Source organism: Saimiri boliviensis, chromosome 2, assembly GCF_048565385.1.
Source record: "Saimiri boliviensis isolate mSaiBol1 chromosome 2, mSaiBol1.pri, whole genome shotgun sequence".
In the NCBI taxonomy this organism is placed as follows: Eukaryota; Metazoa; Chordata; class Mammalia; order Primates; family Cebidae; genus Saimiri; species Saimiri boliviensis.
This window is the reverse complement of record NC_133450.1, coordinates 80,880,289-80,895,094: the sequence shown is the minus strand read 5'-3', so window position 1 is coordinate 80,895,094 and position 14,806 is coordinate 80,880,289. Positions and strand designations below refer to the sequence as shown.

Genomic DNA, 14,806 nt, shown 5'->3' with positions numbered 1-14,806 from the left:
GAGCGGGGTGGGCGGGCGCGCGGGGCCCGTGGCCTTTTGTAGCCGCGCTCCGCCCCGGCCGCCCCTCGCGGCCCTATTGGCTGCCGGGAACAGGTGGTGGGGCCGGCGGAGCGCTCCGAATTAGGAACTGTTGGAAAGCTCCGCGGGCGCTGGTTCGAGCCACCGACGCTTGCCCTTTTTTAGCTAGCGGGGCCACTGACGGCTTCGGTTCCACGCCCCGACCCGGATCCATACCCGGGTGCGGCAGGAGGCCCGGTAGAGTCTCGCGCAACTGGGCTGGACGCGACTTCCGACGAAGTGACAATGGTCTATGCATATATTTAAGTGAACATTTGAGAATTTAAATACACAAGAGGTGAGTACAATCTTACGCTTAAATTCACATATGCGCCCTGACCCAGTCCCCTCATTTTTCAGTAAACGAAACCACCTGAAGATTAGGTGGTTTCTTAGTGCAACATCGGGTTTGAGACTGCAGAAAACTGTCTGGAAGTCGGGCCATTTGCTCCCTGGGGAGGCAGTGCTTTCCTTCCACTACCCCGTGTGGTGTTATTTGGAACACCTGGCATTTCACATGTTCTTTGGCCATGTGTCCCTGGCTCGAGAAACTGTCATGAAAATCGATTAAGTGTGGGTCAAAAATAAGGGAGGACAACAGTTTCTTTCCTTCCATTTCATGTTTTAAAATTTTAGTTTCAACTTGATTAGGATTCTTTTTTAGAAAAGTATTTCCGTCACAGTATTAATTGCTGCGGATCTGTGCAAAACTAGAGAACTCAGGTTAACATTTACATTTCTAGCAGGTGAGGGGGCAAGAGATTTGAGTATTTCATTTTTGTATTTATAGAAGTGTAACTATCCATTTTTGAGGAGCTGTCTTTTTAATTTTGGTATCTCAAGCTTGTTTTCCAGAGTTCATGGATGGAAAGCACCAGACATGAAGATGGCATAGTGGAAAGGGCCTCAGAGAGAGAATTAGGATAACTGAGTTCCAGTCCTGACCCTGACTTCGTTATAGACTACTGTGTGTCTTCTTGAGTTGCAGTCTTCTTCTTCTTCTTTCTTCTTCTTCTTCTTCTTCTTCTTCTTCTTCTTCTTTTTTTTTTTTTTGAGATGGAGTTTCGCTCTTGTTACCCAGGCTTCCCAGGCTGGAGTGCAGTGGCGGGATCTCGGCTCACCACAACCTCCGCCTCCTGGGTTCAGGCAATTCTCCTGCCTCAACCTCCTGAGTAGCTGGGATTACAGGCACTCGCCACCATGCCCAGCTCATTTTTTGTATTTTTAGTAGAGACGGGGTTTCACCATGTTGACCAGGATGGTCTCGATCTCTTGACCTCGTGATCCACCCGCCTCAGCCTCCCAAAGTGCTGAGATTACAGGCTTGAGCCACCGCACCCGGCCGAGTTGCAGTCTTCTTATCTGCAAAGTGCGAACAATAGAATTTACAGTCCCTTGCACATGGAGGGTTGCTGAGGGGCCAAAATGAGACGTTGTACATGAGAACTTTATGCGTGGCATTAGAGCTGTATGAGGCTGGGTGTGGTGGCTCATGCCTGTAATCCCAGCAATTTGGGAGGCTGAGGCGGGCAGATCACCTGAGGTCAGGAGTTTGAGATCTTTCTGGCCAACATGTTGAAACCCTGTCTCTACTAAAAATACAAAATTAGCCAGGCATGGTGGTGGGTGCCTGTAATCCCAGCTACTGGAGAGCCTGAGGCAGGAGAATTGCTTGAACCCAGAAGGCAGAGATTGCAGTGAGCTGAGATCGATCAACTGCACTCCAGCCTGGGCAACAGAGTGAGACTCCGTCTCCAAAAAAAAAAAAAAAAGCTATGTGACTATGAGGTAATGTGTTACCACTCTAGCAGTAAGAAGGCCCCTAAATGCCTATGGTGAAAGAAGTTAAGTCTAGGTTCATAACTTAACCCTGCCACTAATTTGCTGCATGACCTGGAACCAAATCCCTTTATCTTTCTAATCAAGGCTTCACACTTCTAGTGCGGTTTTGGGAAATCTCTAACATTTCTCAGAATTTAAAAAGTACTTTCTCCCAACAATAAAATGCAGCCACCTCTAAGGTCTGATTCTCCTAGTGTACTGGTGGGCCAAGATATGCTTCTTCTCAAAAGAACTGAAGAGTACTGTAAGTACATGTAACAAGGCCTTGACATCACTATACCATTTCTCTTTGAGACTGGAGGATATCCTCATGCCACCCATCAAATGCACTATTTTAATTTTGCAGATGTAATAATTGGGAGTGCCTGGTAATAATGAAGTTATGATGTTGTTACATTTTATCTAATGAAAACCTTTTTTTTTTTTTTGAGATGGAGTCTCACTGTGTCGCCCAGGCTGGAGTGCAGTGGCGTGATCTTGGCTCACTGCAACCTCTGCCTTCCGGGTTCAAGTGATTCTCTTGCCTCAGCCTCCTGAGTAGCTGGGACTACAGGTGCCTGCCACCACACCCAGCTAACTTTTGTATTTGTAGTAGAGACAGGGTTTCACTGTGTTAGCCAGGATGGTCTCAAACTCCTGACCTCATGATCTGCCTCCCAAAGTCTGGGATTACAGGCATGAGCCACCACTCCCCACCTGCAATGAAAAACTCATCGCCAAAGAGCACACCCTTATCTCCTGGGATCCAGCAGAAAATGTGTGCATAGTACCACCCAAAGCAGTCCTACTGTTATAAAAGCAAATCAGAGCACTCACACCTCCTTTTTGCCATGCCTCTGACGTGTTTTCATTCTTTGTCCGTTTATCCCCTTGTATATCACAATTTTTTTCATTTACTAAAATTATATTTTTTTCTAAGTTCTGTTTTGGAAAAAATTCTGTAACGATTTCCAGAATGACCTTATCAATTTAAAGTACAAGGTTTCCATACTAGATTGTTTGTCAAATACTAGGCCAAGTCTGCAAAGTATCTATATAGTGATGGTTGGCAACTCCGTGGTTTTTAGTTGCTGCCTTATTCAGAAGAAGTGGAATAGACTGTGAAGTCTTGTCTTGCCTTCCCCTATTGGCGGTAGATATCATGAATAACTTTGACTGAAACAATAATTTTAGGATCTTGGTGGAATCATACTTAGTGGTTATGGATATTCAAGTCTAATAGTAGTACACTTTTGTAGCTTAACTTAAAGGCATAATTTAGGATAGTGTGTGTGTAAAGGGGGCTAAAAGGAACAGAAAACACATCAGAAGCATGGCAAAAATTCAGCTTTTCAATTCTCCCTTATCACGTTTGCTTTGGGGATATGCCCAACTCTTCCTAGTTCCAACTAACCAAGTACGGGGTTTCTGAAATGTGTCTTGAGATTAAAATAAAACAAAAAATTCGTACAGTCTTGAATTAACAAAATAAACAACAAAGAGCCCGTTGTAAGAATTCACTATTTCTCTATCATGGTTGACTTCAGAATCTGTACATAAGGTGTAAACAAGTACAGAGGAAGGTGTTCCTAGAACTTAAGAGATATAGATACTCTGTGAAATTGGTAAACACACACACATACACACAGACACACTGGATGAGATTAGCTATCTACAGAAGTCACCATTTCTAAGAGACATATGTTACCTATAGTTTAGGGTAAGGATATGTCTCAAAGTAAGTTCAAAACAATAATGTATTATTCAAGTTCAAACAAGGCGACTAAAGTATATTCTCATGACTGGAATGTAAACAAAGCAAGCTGCAGTTTTTTAGAAAATATTATTTAGGCTGCATCAATAAAATATATTTGGAAGGACACACAGATACCGATAACCTAAGTTGTCCCTGGGGAGGGGACCTGGGTGGCTGGGAGACAGGAGTGAGAGATTTTCCACTGTAAACCTTATTGTACCTTTGAATTTTGAACATGTGAGTGAATTACCTAATAAACAAAAAACATATTTAAAAGACTGCATTTACAGAGGTATGATTATCAACATGGAGTTTTAAAAAAGGAAGCCTGAATGGCCAATCTATCAGAGTCTATTCATCCAGCTGTACCTAAAGATGGAATCAGAATATTCTGGCCTCTGGAAAGGTTAAACCTACTGAGGACAAGAACAATTCTATGGGTTTTTATGAAATATCCCTCAAAACTATTCACCTCCTCTAATTTCTGAGGTCACCAGGCTCATCCATGGGAACTGTGGCATGGGGGAATTACCCTGCAGGCTGAGCACAAGTGACCTGATAGCTGGAAAATGAAGATCTCACCATAAAGTATTATATCAGTATTGTGCCAGGCATGGTGGTTCATGCCTATAATCTCAGTACTCTAGGAGGTCGAGGTGGGTGGATCACCTGAGGTCAGAAGTTTGAGACCAGCCTGGCAAACATGGCGAAACCCTGTCTCTACTAAAAATACAAAAATTAGCCAGGCATGTTGGTGCACACCTGTAATCCCAGCTACTTGAGAGGCTGAAGCAGGAGAATTGCTTGAACCCAGGAGGTGGAGGTTGCAGTGAGGTGAGATCATACCACTGCACTCCAGCCTGGGCAACGGGAGAGAAACTCTATCTTAATAATAATAATAGGCTGGGCACGGTGGCTCATGCCTGTAATCCCAGCACTTTGGGAGGCTGAGGCGGGTGGATCACTTGAGGTCAGGAGTTCGAAACCAGCCTGTCCAGCATGGCGAAACCCCATCTCTACTTAAAATACAAAATTAGCCGGGCATGGTGGTGCATGCCTGTAATCCCAGCTACTTGGGAGGCTGAGGCAGGAGAATCGCTTGAACCTGGGAGACAGAGGTTGTAGTGAGCCAAGATCGTGCCACTGCACTCCAGCCTGGGCAACAAGAGCAAAAACTCCATCTCAAATAATAATAATAATAATAATAATAATAATAATAATATTCTAGCTTATCCCTCAAGAGTCTGGTGAGTTCTAGCTCAGTTCTTGCTTCCTGTTTTCCTTCTTAATGTTCTCTTTTTTCTGGCTACCTAGTCAATTCTGGGTAAACTGATGGAATTTACTTTCTAAATCTGAAATGCTGTGGAACTGACCTGATCCCACAATAGCCTGTGTTCCACTAGCCCACAGTACCTATCACATTGCCCTGGAATTTCCTGCTTATATGTCTGTCTCTCACTGGGCTGTTGGCTCCTTAAAGACAGCCTGGTTTATCCACCAGTATATCCCTAGCATGGTGCCTGACACAGCCAGAGTCCTTAATCAATTGTTCAACGCCACTCTGACGGCCAGGCTAGAATAACCAGAGCTCCCTCTTTAATACCTTGCCGTCTTTGATGTCAAATGAGTTACAAAATCTTGTGAAGGCAGCTTCTGCACTGTCCCTTACAAATCATTTTAGGATTTTTACTAGTTATGAACAGCTGTGTTATTACTGCCCAGCGTCTCCCAATGAGGTAGATTCTTTTATCAGAAGACAACTGCAAAACACTAATCCCAGCTAAATTAAACCCCAGCTTTCTCCAAGTATTTAAAATAATCTCAGCTTAGGTTAGCACTGAAACTGATATAGCTTTAAGAAAACTAAGGAAGAAACATCGGAAGTCTGCTCCAAGGGATCTTATTTCTTTTACTTTAGCCTTCAAATACCCTTCTGGAATTTAAAAACAGTAAACACCATTCTCCTTCTTAAGGTTCTGACTAAACGTTAACTAAAAGGCAAAGGCCAACCCATTTGATAATGTCTTGATAGCAAAGTATATGGCAGGCAATTTTTGTTAATGAAAAAACAACTGCATTTGTTCCCATCTCACTTTGATCTTTTTTTAAAATAACAGCTTTATTGAGATAAAATTCACATAGCATAAAGTTTGCCCTTTTATAGAGTACAATTCACTGGTTTTTAGTATATTCACAGTGTTGTGCATCTATCACTGCTATCTAATTCCAGAACATTTTGTCATCCCCTACAGAAGCTCTGTACCCATTATCAGACACTGTCTTTATCCCCTCTCCCCTTCCCAGACCCTGGCAACCACTAACCTACTTTCTCTCTATTAAACTGCCTATTCTGGGCTGTTATAGTTTGAATATTTGACGCTCCAAGCCTCATGTTGAAGTTTGATACCCAATGTTGGAGGTGGGGCCTAATTCAGAGGTGTTTGGGTCATGAGATCCCTCATGAAAGTCTTGGTGCTCTCCTTGAGGTAATGAGTGAGATCTTGTTCTATTAGATCCAAGAGAGGTGGCTGTTAAAAAGAGCCTACCATCTCTACACACAATTGAAAGCAGCCTGCAGCCTTTATGAGAAGCAGATGGTGGTGCCATGCTTCTTGTACAGCCTGTAGAACTGTGAGCCAAATAAGCCTCTTTTTCTTTATAAATATCCAGGTTCAGGTTCAGGCGCTGGGTGCGGTGGCTCACGCCTATAATCCCAGCACTTTGGGAGGCCGAGGCGGGTGGATCACGAGGTCAAGAGATCGAGACCATCCTGGTCAACATGGTGAAACCCCGTCTCTACTAAAAGTACAAAAAATTAGCTGGGCATGGTGGTGAGTGCCTGTAATCCCAACTACTCAGGAGGCTGAGGCAGGACAATTGTCTGAACCCAGGAGGCGGAGGTTGCAGTGAGCCGAGATCGCACCATTGCACTCCAGCCTGGGTAACAAGAGTGAAACTCCGTCTCAGAAAAAAAAATAATAATTAAAAAAACAAATAAATAAATAAATATCCAGGTTCAGCTATTCCTTTATTACAGTATAATCAGACTAAGACACTGGCATTTCATATAAATGGAGCCAAAGAGTGTGTGGTCTTTTGTGTCTGGCTTCTTCCTGACATGTTTTTAAGGTTCATCCATCTATATTATATCATGTATCAATACTTCATTCCTTTTTAAGGTCAAATAATATTCCATTGCACAGCTATGCCACAGTTTGTTATCTATTCATCGGTTTATGAATGTTTGTATTGCTTCTATTTTGGCTATTATGAATAATGCTGTTATGAACATTCATGTCAATATTTTATGTGGACATATGTTTTCATTTTTCTTAGATATATACCTAGAAGTGGAGGCTGTGTCATGTGGTAATTCCATGTAAATTAACAAGTATGCACTGAGATGTAGAGAAACTGGAACCCTAATACACTGCTGGTGGGAATGTAAAAATGATGCAGCCACTCTGAAAAACAGTTTCGGCCAAGCACGATGGCTCACGCTTGTAATCCCAGCACTTTGGGAGGCCAACAGAGGCCAACAGAAATGGAGGTTACACAAATTACCCTAAGTAAAACAGTGGTCAAGTGGCTAATAGAGCCAATGTTCAAATCCAGGTCTCCAAGACTCAAGGACCTGAGCCCTTAACTTCTAGGGCACTTGATTTTCTCACAGATTTTCAGGGGAATAGCTATTGCATAATGTAGGGTGCATACATGTAGACTGACTGCTTCAATTGTTCATACTTCTCCTGTAAGGTGCCTATTGTGTTGCATGCTGCCATCTTGATCTTTTAAGATATCTCTGAGTGTTTTTTTTCTGGGAGTTATTTATCAGATAACTGTCCTTCTTTGGATAATGCTATAACCATAAAGATTGCATGGTAATGAGTATTTGACAAATTGAACTTATGTGAGTCAGCTAGAGCTGAATGTGAAAGACTTCAGACAGAAAGTCCAGAAGTAGTATAAGGCCTCTAAAGAAGCTCAGGTATGGCTTTGATCTCTATTGAGAACTCTACAGAACAAGAGAAGGTATTTTAGCATAGGTGTAACTGTTGCTCCCTGCACTGTAGTCAAAGAAGGGAGAACAGGAAGGAGAAAGTGCCTTAGAAGGGTTTGTCTCATTGGGATGGTTCTGGAAATACACTGTATGTTCATCCTGACTTAAGTGCAACCCTCAGACTTTTAGCAGTAGCTAAAATAGCTCCGCTCACCCCGCTAAAAAAGTTGTGCCTTACGTATCTCCTTAAATTGACACTTCCCCACCCCTCCTTCTTTTTGAGACAGAGTCTCACTTTGTCACCCCAGTTGGAACACAGTGCTACAATCATAGCTCACTGCAGCCTCGACTTCCTGGGCTCAAGCAATCCTACCACCTCAGCCTCCCACTAGGGACTACAGATGTGCATCACCAATGCCTGGCTAATGTTTACCTTTTTTTGTAGAGATGGGGTCTTACTATGTTGCCTAGGCTGTTCTCAAACTCCTAGGTTCACGTGATCCTCCAGCCTCAGCCTCCTGAAGTACTGGGATTACAGGTGTGAGCTGACCTTTCCCTTTCTTAACCCAACAGCCTCTAGCACTGGTTGTACTGGTCAGACACAGTGCATATCCGGACAGTGCCCCAAACTGAGGAAGGCATATTGGCTAATTCCAGAAATGATGCAGAAGTTAGCGAATCTCTATCATTACGTTACATGATAGCAGAGCCACAAAGGTGCCACTGTCCGTAAGCAATCCCTGGTATTGCAGGAAATGTTTTTGGGGCACCTTAGTGGTAACAAGGCAGCTGTCACTGGACCTTCTCCCTCATCTCATTTTCGTAGCCCAAATTCCTCTCCCAGTACTTTTTCAAACATCTTCTCCAAGCTGATTCTCTATTTACACTTTTTGTCTAAAGCCCCAAAAAATGCTATAAAATAAGAAACAGATTGAACGACCAACAACTATAGAATGGTTAAGGAAATTATTACACATTCAGCATTTGGCAAAATGCTTGGCTCTTAAATAAATAAATACATTTTTCTTAATGAATATTTCTTAAGTGATTAATAAATTTAGGATTTATAATAAATAAATTTCATCATAAGATGGACATGTTTAAGTGTCAACCAAAAAGAAAATGTTTAAGGAGAGTTTTTCCTTTAATAACCTAGGAGAATTCTTATGTCATGAGATTGAAGGAGTGGAGGATGTGTCATTTTAAAATATGTCAGGTTGATATATTGATTATTTTTAGTTGAAAACATTGCTGAAAATTTAGTCTTAGAAAGGGCAAGCTGACCTGTCTCTCTGTATACAGTAAGCAATAAAGATTTCTCTGGAAGGGGTACCCTCTCCCTACTAGGGTGAGAAAATAGCCCTATCACCAGAGATGTGGAATTGCAGTTGACAATGGACCTAAACAAACATAGTTAATGAAGTAACTCTTACCTTTCACCAGTTTTACACACCCCCACCCATATATCTCCTAGTGACTCCTCTAGAAAATTAATTGTCCCTAGCCAGATTTTCTTTGTCCTGTCATTTCTACTCAGATTTATTGTTGCTTATTTAAAAAGTATAAAAGCATCTTTCTTTGACTACTTCTCCACACTTCCTCTCCTGTGAAGATCCTTATGTACATGTAAAACTAATAAAACTTGTACGCTTTTCCCTTTTAATCTGCTTGGTCTCAACTTGGCTTCTACATCCAGTCAGAAGTGGGGTTGAAGGTGATCTCTGGCTTCCCCACAATATTAACTGAAAAATAACTGAATAGGAAATTGTACATACAGTATTCTTTCAACCACGTTGAATATACCCGTGCATGTAAAATCCTGGAAAGAAATTTACCAAAATTTAAATAGTGACCATCTTTGCATGGAAATGTAATGGGTAACTTTTATATTCTTTTTCTGCAATTTGTATACTTTTCTCTATGAGACATTATTACATTTATAATCAGATAAAAACCCTAATCGCCAATTTTTTTTTAGAAGCAAAGAGCCCTGTGTCTGCTTAGAAACAACCCTTGTTGTCACAGATATTTTCCCTTACAGCACAGCCCTAAGAAAACTGTAGATACTGCTCTGGGAGAAAACCTCCCACAGCCACCTGGCTCCTCTCATGTCCATACACGCTGTGATCTGGCAGGACAGGGAGATTAGTGTGGGAAAACACTCTGCCTGTTATGCACGTTGCCCAGTTCTCAGTCTGTGCTTGCTATTTCACTCCTGTCTGTTTTGTTTGTTGCTGGGAGGGAGTTTTCCAGAATTATAATTTCCAGCAAAATATATTTCTCTAGCTGGGCCCTGGGAATTGGAGAAATAACATTTGCCAGTTTTCTGCACCCCTGTATAATATTCCTACTTGTCTCAGGTAACATCCCAGGAGAAAGCACTCATCTCCTCCACCCATGATCATTTAAGTGACAAAACGTCCTCCATTATCACATTCTCCCTGCTAACAAAAGGTCTGTTCAAAAAGAATTATTCAGAATTTGCAAGCTTAGAATCAAAGTAGGAGCCAACATTGAACTTTTGCTTAGGAATTCTAAATTACTGTTCACCATTCTATTCAGAATTTAAAAGCAAAACTAAATACCAAGACTATTTAAGACTATATATTGCAAAGGCAGAACTAGAAATATTCAATTGTAAGATGGAAACGGAATGACCTATGAGGCATGAGTTTTTTATGACGGCTTGATTTAGTAATGATAGACTATGACAGCCAACACACTACTTTTTCTGGAAAGTTATGTTGTTCATGTGACAGCAATTAAATCATCTCAGGGGACAGATTTCAGACATTCCCAAGAGAATGCATCTGCAACTTGAGATACTTGTGCTTTTCTGGCACAGCTCTGTAGCAACCAAATTTCTGACTCTGCAGCCAATTTATCACTGGGAAAATCCAGTAATTCCCAGATATTTACATATAGCCAATTAAGATAAATTTACTAGCAAAGGACTAATTCTTCACTGACTTTGCTTAGATCAAATAATACTATTTCATGGTATTCCTAGTTTTTTATGTCCAAAGCTCCTCTAACCTCTCCAGGAAGAGTGAAGCAACTTCTCACTGTGCACCAACCAGCACACCTTGCTCTACCTCTTTTAGAGCAGTTATCACATGACTGTAACAGTTTATTGTTTCTCTCTCTTTGATCAGACCTCTGGAGAGCAAGGGCTATAGCTCCTGTACTTAGCACAGTGATTGTCACTTAATAAATGTTTGTGGAATCAATTGTCTAGTCAAAGTCTTATTATTTTGTTCCCCTGGAATTTGTACCTCACTTTAAAACAATATTTACAATATTTGAGAGAGGCATATTTACAGATTTTAAAACTAAGAGGGACCTTATTTTGTAGTTGGGATAACCATGGCCCAAGAAGGCTAAATGATTCATCCAAATTCACCAAACTCTGCTGAGATAAATTCTCAGCGCAATTCTTTTTTCAAGAGTTAAATGAACTTTAAGAAAACAGACTGATTTTACACTCTGGGAATTCAAATCTGAAAACCTTAAACTTCCAAGTCTAGCAAAATGGTGCTATAGGCCTCAAGAAGGGCTTTAAGTATGAATATTATATTAATTTTAAAAATTAAAGATAGAATTTTGCTATGTTGCTCAGGCTGATCTTGAACTCCTAGGCTCAAGTGTTCGTTTTGCCTCAGTCAGCCCCCCAAAGTGCTGACATTACAGGTATGAGGCACTCACTATACCAGGCTGATTAAGTGTGGATATTATAAGTAGGTGTTTTGCACAGTTGGCCTTCTAAACTTGTGGACATCTACCTGTACTTTAATATGTTGAAATAATTTTCATGAGTTTGTGGGAAATTTTGTTTTCTATCTGCTTTTGGATTTACAGAAAAGTTACAAAGATAGTACACAGTTCCTGTATACCCATCACCCTGTTTCGGCTTACCCTGTTATTGTCTTCCACAGCTATGATACATTTGCCAAAACTAAGCTACCAATACTATAAATCATTATTAATTAAACTCCAGACTTTATTTGAATCTTACCAGTTTTTCCGCTAACATTCTTTTTCTGTTCCAATATCTAATCCATGACACCATACTATATTTAGTTGTAATGCCTTCTGTGATTAACTCTGCTCTGTGATAGTATCTTAGTCTTTCTTTGGTTTTTCAGGACCTTGACAGTTTTGAGGAATACTAGTCAGGTATTTCGTAGTCTATCCTTTGAACTGGGTTTATGTTTTTCTCATGATTGGACTGATGCTATGAAGTTTTGGAAAGAATACTGCAGAGATAAAGTGCCCTTTTCATCACATCATATCAGGTAGTATGTAATATTCTCATATCACTGGTGATATTAACCCTGTCATTTGCTTAAAGTATGTGTCTGTCTGCTGGGCTTTTCCTTGGCAATTTTTTTTTTCCTTTTCATACTTTATTCTTTGGAATTAAGTCACTAAGACCAACTCCTCTGGAAAGGAAGAGGGGTTTACACATATATATATATATATATATATATATATATATATATATATATATATGTGTGTGTGTGTGTGTGTGTGTGTGTATGTGTGTATATATATATATATATGTGTGTATATATATATAGCTTGGAATTCTTCTGCAAGGAAGATTTATCTCTTTTCCTCTATAGAAAATTTATCTTGATAAACAATAATTTTCTTAGTTGGGGGATGTTAAAGTTATAATTGTGTAAGACAGTAACGTTTGGCAGATATAAAATAGTTGGAATATAAGCTTAAAAGATAAAATCCTCCTTAGGGGATATCATCATGGCCAAGATATTTCATATCAATAAACTTTCCAGATAACTAAAGCTTTTTCCTTTAACACTAGTTTAAAAGATAAAACCCTCCTTAGGGGATATCATCATGGCCAAGATATTTCATATCAATAAACTTTCCAGATAACTAAAGCTTTTTCCTTTAACACTAAAAGTTTGTAAATATGTAAACTTCTCCCATTTGTATGATTGCCTAAGATGAATTAAATACTTTTTATCTTCTTGAACAGAATATCCTGAACACAGTTTAACCTTTTTACAAAAAATGGTCATTAGACTGAAATTCATAGCAGTGATAATAGTGAACCTGATGACCTCTAAGGCTTCTTCCAATCCAGGTTTCTATGGTTTGATAACTATCCAACAAAATTAATGAAGCTACGCTCCCAAATAATCAAAGACTTTTTTGTTTTGTTTTGTTTTGTTTTTGGTCTCACTCTGTTGCCCAGGCTGGAGTGCAGTGGCACAATCTTGGCTCACTGCAAGCTCCACCTCCTGGGCTCACATGATCCTCCCACCTTAGCCTCCTGAATAGCTGGGACAACAGGTGCATGCCACCATGCCCAGGTAATTTGTGTATTTTTTGTAGAGATGGATTTTTGCCATGTTGCTCAGGGTGACTTGTTTTTAACTTAAGGTTTTTATCTTGGGGTAGAGGCACAAAATGTCTCAGCCTCACTTCTAGACTAGAGAGAAGCAATAGGTATTCATATGAAGGCATCCAGGGATGCATATAGGAATCACTTGAGGGGCTTGTTAAAAGGCAAATTCTGATTCAGGCCTAAGATTCTGCATTTCTTTTTCTTTTTCTTTTTTTTTTTTTTTTTTTTTTTTTTTTGAGACATAGTCTCGCTCTGTCCCCCAGGCTGGAGTGCAATAGTGCGATTTTGGCTCACTGCAACCTCTGCCTCCTGGGTTCGAGCGATTCTCTGGCCTCAGCCTCCAGAATAGCTGGGACTACAGGTGTGCACCACCATGCTTGGCTAATTTTTTGCATTTTTAGTGGAGACAGGGTTTCACTGTTAGCCAGGATGGTCTCGATCTCCTGACTTTGTGATCCGCCCACGTTGGCCTCCCAAAGTGCTGGGATTACAGGCATGAGCCACCACACCCAGACTTTTTTTTTTTCTTTTGAGGCAAGAGTCTTCCACTGTCCCACAGGATGGAGTGCAGTGGTGCAATCTCAGGTCACTGCAACCTCCACCTCCCAGGTTCAAGCAATTCTCATATCCCAGCCTCCCCAGTAGCTTGGACTGCAGGCACATGCCACCACGCCCAGCTAATTTTGGTATTTTTAGTAGAGACAGTGTTTCACCATGTTGGCCAGGCTGGGGTCGAACTCTTAAGCTACAGCCATCTGCCTGTCTCGGCCTCCTGAAGTGCTGGGATTACAGGCATGAGCCACCATGTCCGGCTCAGATTCTGCATTTCTAACAATCTCCCAGGTGACACCCATGCTGCCAGTCCATAGGTCACATGCTGAGCAAGGACCCAGAGAATCTCACATACCAAATTTTGTAGTCTGGCTGTTGACAGGGCCAGTGAGTTCCTAAGGCAGTATGGAGCTTTTCTCTCATGCTGCAAAAATATTTTAGACATGGATTATTTGCTACGTACAGTCAAAGATTACAAAAAGAAGGAGCTACGTGACAAAATTAAAAACACATTCCTCTAATAGAAACTTAAGAAAGGAGGAAAAATTCTCTTCCTTAAGAGAATTACCTTTGATTCTATAGTTCCTTGATTTGGTGAAAGAAGGTATCCAGACCACATCAATGACAGCAAGCTAGTGTTATCGTCTGTTGTGTGCAGAGAAGGTCCACTTCTAGAACTTGAGGCTTCTTGCCCTAAAATTGCACTTAAGGATTTTAGGACTGCATCAATGCACATTTTATAACATTGTTTCTGCTACTGTTTTCTCACAAGCAGAAGGTGGGTTTGTCTGTCCTTTAATATTTAAGCCACAGCAGCCAAACCCTTAGCTCTTTCAAATTAAGCTGATAACATATATAGAATTTATTTAAATATAAAATGAAGTATATGATTCCTGAGAGAAATATAATGACTTTATTAGGGCAACTAATAAAGGTTTTTCAACTGTGAGAAGTCTTTCACATCACTGCATGAATGACCACACAGCCTGTCTGAGACAGTTCCAGTCAGAAGTTCAGTGTTTGGCTGGGCTCAGTGGCTCATGCCTATAATCCTAGCATTTTAGGAGGCTGAGGCAGGCGGATTGCCTGAGCTCAGGAGTTTGAGACCAGTATGGGCAACATGGTGAAACCCTGTCTCTACTAAAATACGAAAAAATTTAGCCGGGCATGGCAGCATGCACCTGTAGTCCCAGCTACTCAGGAGACTAAGGCAGGAGAATCGCTTGAACTCGGGAGGCAGAGG

The 14,806-nt window shown here is 40.9% G+C and overlaps 1 long non-coding RNA gene across 1 annotated transcript in view; it reads left to right on the top strand.

Annotated features, from left to right (window-relative positions):
* LOC104651540 (uncharacterized) overlaps positions 1 to 11,244 on the top strand; it is a 100,474-nt gene extending 89,230 nt beyond the window's left edge. Inside the window, exon 9 of the long non-coding RNA XR_012516277.1 lies at positions 184 to 11,244. This is a non-coding gene — a long non-coding RNA (uncharacterized LOC104651540). The remainder of the gene's footprint in view (positions 1 to 183) is intronic.
* The last annotated feature ends 3,562 nt before the right edge of the window (positions 11,245 to 14,806 follow it).